The sequence below is a fragment of the Hibiscus syriacus genome, unplaced genomic scaffold (assembly GCF_006381635.1).
Source record: "Hibiscus syriacus cultivar Baekdansim isolate YM2019G1 unplaced genomic scaffold, ASM638163v2 tig00116970_pilon, whole genome shotgun sequence".
Taxonomy (NCBI): domain Eukaryota; kingdom Viridiplantae; phylum Streptophyta; class Magnoliopsida; order Malvales; family Malvaceae; genus Hibiscus; species Hibiscus syriacus.
In genome coordinates this window covers 742,931-749,109 of record NW_024063494.1, presented here as the reverse complement: position 1 = coordinate 749,109, position 6,179 = coordinate 742,931, and the positions used below count along the sequence as shown (strand labels likewise).

The 6,179-nt window shown below is 37.3% G+C and overlaps 1 pseudogene; it reads right to left on the bottom strand.

Moving 5' to 3' along the window:
- Positions 1-984: 984 nt before the first annotated feature.
- LOC120191596 lies at positions 985-3,359 on the bottom strand (annotated as a pseudogene).
- Between the last annotated feature and the right edge of the window lie 2,820 nt (positions 3,360-6,179).

Genomic DNA, 6,179 nt, shown 5'->3' with positions numbered 1-6,179 from the left:
GAATTTTTATATGAATAGGATTTTGGAGTATGGAGGCACAGCCCTGATCCAGCTGTCTTTACAGACCTAAGGATGCCCTTGGGTAGGCCCATGAGCCCCAAGGCATATCCTTAGGTTGGCTCCCTTTGCTGTGTGCTTAGAGTAAGCCATACGGACGCAGTTCTGGGGAATTGCATAATGGAGTTTGGTTGGAGGGTTTCACTATGGTTTTAAAAGATTTATATCTTGTCACTGGTTTTAATTGGAACACACTAGACATCATATTCGACCTCCTAAATTGTCATACTATGAATGTTTCCTATGACCTAAGATCTTCATGACTTTTATTCGATGAACTACCAGTGGAACCTCAGATTATCCCGAAAATGTTCATACATTTGGTTCAATAAGAAATGATATGACTTTCCATTTATCGGCATGTCTTGCAGCATCATCTGACAGTTATGTATTACTGAGCTTTTCGAAGCTCACTCTATTACTAACCATTGCAGGTTAAAAGAATTGTACCAATACAGCTATCGTCATCAATAAGGGAGTTTTTCCGGCGTTGTTGCAGAGTATGGTACATGTGATTAGGGGGATTGTAATTGTATTTTGTTTTATATACGAGTCTGAAATTCGAATACTGAGAACTTTTATTTTGTACTCATAAAAATTTTGTACTCATAAATGATTTTATGAGTTTACAAGTTTTAAAAAAAGTTTTAAATTTTTCGCTATTTTTACAATGAGTCGCTCCGGTGGCCCTAATGTGACGCTCCAAATCGGATCAGATTATCCGCATCGGTACGAGGGGTTACAGTTATTCAAATCCAAGCTGCTATTAGGCTGATTTGTAATTCAAATCTAAACAGACATTAATATTTGAACAGTAATAACGAGTGCCAGAGGCTGTAAGCGATGGCAATTCATTATTTATATTATTGATCCTGATTTATCACTGAGCCGCCATAGAAGTCTGTCTCTCTTCTTAAAATTCTAACTTTAGTGAGTTTTGAGTTGCAAATTGAACTCCTTTCCCGCAGGTAGCATCAGTCTTGTGATTTCCACAACCAGGAATTGCGCATCCTTGTCTAATTTTGCCTTCAAAACTGGATTTCCATTCATGTCGGTTGTGTCTGCGGTGCTTAATTCAAACCCCTTCACCCTCCGAGATTTTTCCAACCCCACGAATATAACTGTATTTATGATCCGTTCTTGACTCGAAGCATATTCCCCATTCTCAACTATTATGATCTAACAAGGACATCACCACCAGTATCTACTCCATGAAATCTCACCATACTCCAACTTCCCCCATCTTCTCCCATCTCCACCGCCTCTCCGTCGTCCAAGAACATTTCCCCCGTGATACTCCCCCATTTGCTGACGGCCACCAAGAGTTGGAACGGTGTTTTCCTATCAGCTTTCGTTGTCGTTGCCTCTCCTTGCATGGCTATGATGTTGCCTTCTAGGACATGCACGTTTATATGATCAGGTGGTGCCGCAAGTGTGAAGTATTTCCCGGATGTTGAACTCACTGAGTTGGAGTAATTGAAGAGGTCGAACCAGTTTCCACTTGGGAAGTAAGCATCTATTGAAACTACTCCAGGGCTCAATGCAGGTGACACCATTATGCCTTTGCCTATGAGAAACTGCGAATTGATTTCATAAGTTTGAACATCTTGTGGGAATGTGAAGAACAGAGGTCTTGCTATGGGAGTCCCTTTCGTGTGTGCCTCGTACATTAGAGTGTAAAAGTATGGCAACAGGCGATGCCGGAGACCCAGCACTTTCCTAGCTGTGGCAGCAACGGAATCCCAGAGATAGAGCTCGTGCCGGATTGAATTAATTTCCGAGTGATCTCTAGCAAAAGAGTGAAAGGCCCCCAGCTGCATTCACAAGAATCGGAATCAATTGTGCATTTATGTAATGTGATACTGACAACCGAGTTCGAGTAACACATATAGGGACTTACTTGGATCCATCGTCTGCAGAGCTCTTCAGTGTTATTCCCTGAAAAGCCACATATATCAGCACCAACCATTGGAATTCCAAAGAGTCCCAAGTTTAAAATGGATGGAATTGCGTAAGCCAAATCCTCCCAGGTGGCTGCATTATCTCCAGTCCAGTGTGCTGTATACTTCCCAGAGCTTATAAAAGTCGATCTGCTAAGTATAAATGGCCTTTTGCCGGTCAGATTAGCCAATGCCGCAGGAGTTGCTTTGCATTCCTGTAAACCGTACAAATTATGAACATCGTACTCTGTCAGGTTACCAAAATGCAAAGCTGTTGCAGGAACTGTTTTATTATTAATGGGTCGTTGGATTCCTTCATTGTTGATCTTGTAAGGAGGATCATCAATGGCAGAATTTGGCTTCGGGGAGGAGGTAATAAAGTTGGATAACTCGTTCATATCAAGCCAAAGACCATCAACAGGGAGAATATCTCGAAACAATTTGATCTCACAACCCCAATAAATTAAATATTTTGATATATTCACATATTTGGTCTCTGTTATTTATATATTCTCTCAAATTAGTATTACTTTTAATAAATTAAAATAAATTTTATTTTATTTTACAACTCGGAATTGTCTTTGAATTTTTTCGAGTCGAGTCGAGTCAAAATTTCAAGTTTCTGTTTAAATTTAATTATAAATATTTATAATATTATTTGATTCCAATTTAAATGATCTTTTATAACCATATACAATACATGTGTATTTCTTCATATTTTTTTATATGTGATGTACATTTATGGTACAAAATCGAGAGACTCAACTCAATTTTTAAAATCAATCTACTAATTACTAAAATTTTCGAGTTATTCAAGTTGTAGGATTTGACATCAATATGAAAATTATTTGTTATCATGTTGATCTTCCCTGCTTTGAACCCTCAGATTGATTTGGATATGCATTTTGTGTTCGTGGATAGTTTTCTCATGTCGCTTGACTCTGATTAGCGATTTGTCGATGGTCTTTAAATAGTTTCATTTCCTTTTGTGATCGTTTGCCAATGCAATCATATTTGTTCGCATCTTTATTTTGTTCGAGTATTTTAGTTAGGTTTTTTAATCTTTCCATTTTTCGGTCCTTATGTGAGCTAGGTGGTTAATTTTTGTATCAATAATTATATAAAAATATCCTTACAATTATACTTGTAAATCTTATTATAATTTTAAATATTTTCTAATTTTAATAAAATTAGTTATTTTTTATTAAAAAATATATCAAATAGTAACAAATTTCTTAATCATTAAATTGATTCAACTCAATTTATAATATAATTAAATAATAGAGACATATATAAAGTGGGGCAGCTACTTCAATGTGTTTCCCTACCGCAGCTTACCAGTTTCATCAATTCCTTTGCCATTTAGTGGACAATTTCAGTTCTGCAATCATTTGATTGATTAAATGTGGCCCCTCCAATCCATCACTCTTTCCTAATCAACCCTTCAATTCACATGTCTTGCATTTTCAATGTCATCAGTTGGACTCATGTATCGCCTCACTTTTAACCCTTCTAAACTCAAATTAAAGTATTAATTTTCACAATGATTTAATGATAATAATTAAAATTTGAGAAAATAATCTCAACGACCAAAAATACCTTATAATATACGATTTTAATCAACTTTTTTTTAGATTTGCCAAAATGACCAACTAAATCGCAATGCGATCGATAATTCGCAACGCGATCTCCGGTATCGCAAATCAGTTTCCAGATTCGCAACACGATTCTGACTATCGTATTGCGATTTTCCAAATTCGCGTTGCGATTTTCCTAATTCGCAATGCGAATACGTAAATCACAACGCGAATTTGAAAAATCGCAATGCGGTTACGTAAATCGCAATGTGAATACGTAAATCGTAATGCGAATACGTAAATCGCAACGCGAATCTGACTATCGCAATGCGATTTACATAGGCCATTCGTATCCAACGCGTATTTTTTTTTTCAAATTCCAAACACGAATATATTAATATATCGGAACACTGAACCGTCCACAGTATATCCCGTAATCGCAACTCATAACCTAAAACCCTAAATCACAACTCAATCTCATCTCCATCTCTCACTCTCTAAGGCGACATCCGTCCCCATCTCCGACGAAATCAGTCCCCATCTCCGACGATATCAGTCTCCATCTCCGGCGAAATCATTCACGGTCAGAAATGAAAAATCAACCAAATCAACCACCGATGGTTAGTTTTTTTAATTATTTTTATTTTGAATTTTTTGCATTATTATTAGGTTTTTCATATTGAAATTGATGATAAGTTTACTGGTGTTTTCAATAATAGATTAACCATTTCACTTAGATTGCTTTATTATATTCATTCGATTGCTGCCAATACTGCTAAACTGTTTAGTCTTTAACCCTGTGAAGTTAGTATTTGTCTTTGTTTTGTCTTTTGGTTGAAGTAATGCAATCCATTCAAGTTTCTTTCAATTTTAGTATTTGAAACCGAGAACGACTATCGCAATGCGATTCTGTCGTTGCGATAGTCAAATTCGCGTTGCGATAGTCATTTTCGTGTTGCGGTTTTCATTTTCGTGTTGCGATTTTAAGTTTCAGAAACTATTATTCTTCTGCAAATTGAAACTTGAATGAATTGCATTACTTCAACCAAAAAACAAAGACAAATACTAAACTCACAGTGTTGCAAATTTAAGTTTGAAGAATAAACTACTACTCTTTATGTTTATTGTTCTTGTTATATCTTCACAGTGTAGTTTTTGGTATATCTAACTTGGTATGTTTATTGTTTTTGAAGAACTTTTATTCGGCTCAATTGACCTTAAGAAATAAAGTAAGCCTGGCCAAAACAATTGCGTCGAAGCTTTAACCTACACAAAGAAAAATATTTGAGGATACTTGCTTCGGGCCATGGCTGAAAGTACAATATCCGGGTGGAGATGCTATATTGACCCATATGTTTCTTCAAACCATGACTAGCGATCTACTAGAGACTATACAACGTCGTGATGAAGAGATATGGTTTGATTTTCCACCGGCGTATACGTGTTTTAGGCGGGAGGAGTTTTGCTTAATCACCGGTCTACGCTTCGGACACGATGATTTAGATCGGTACACTAGACATATTACCCACCTATCATGGTTTTCCCGGGTTTTTCCTGAGCTGTCGAATTTACACGTGGAAGACTTGACGAGATTATTGAATAAGAAAGATGGTTTTACTCGGATGGATGACGTCGATGTTGTCCGAGTATGCCTTCTAATACTTTTGCAAGTCGGCTTTTTAGGCAGAGAGGCCTGAAAACCTATTCCTAATTATCTAATTAAATTGGTAGAAGACCTAAATGCATGTAACCTGTTTCCGTGGGGTTCGTATCTATGGAGAGCTACATGGAATAAGTTGTCGTCTGCCTTTGATGATCGGAAAAGTTTGCGTGACGATGGTTCCAAATACACTTTGTCAGGCTTTATTTGGGTCTTTAAGGTAATAATTTTTATATAATGTTTCCAAAATTATAATTAATTCTTTAACAATTACTAATGTTTGTTATTATATTGTTTGTAGATTTGGATATTTGAGGCCTTTCCTGCCATACAGACATATGCATTAAAAACTTCTAATGATATTCCTAGGGCTATTTCCTGGAAGAGAAAACGGTCCTTGCAACAATGGGAAGATTTACTACCGTATACTACAATAAATAATGTAAGTTAACACAAATACTACCATATGTTTATAAACAAGTTATTACTAGTACACGTTTAACTTTGTTTGAGCTTTTATATTGTTAGGAGGCCAACACTCCATTACAGAGGATGACACCCACGGAAGCTGAGCTTGCCACTGATTGGTGACAAGCTAGTAAACTTTTTTTTGATGGCACGGATGATGAGCAGCCACTACTTCCAGAGCCATCACCTCACCTAGAGCCATCACCTAATCGACCCGAATATACACCTCCACAACGAGAGTCATCACCTATTCTGTCACATCATCGAGCCTCTGCTCCACCATCACCTCATGATAGGCGACCGGCAAAGATGCCACGACGTTTATCTCCCTGTTCTCCACCTCCACCTCCACGGGATGAGTTAGGGGAGTTACGTAATGAGGTCAATGTCTTGCGTGAGGAGGTCGGTACTTTACGCGATGACAATGGTGCATGGCGTGTTAAGGTGTCTACTTTACGTGGTGAGGTAGCAGCTCTA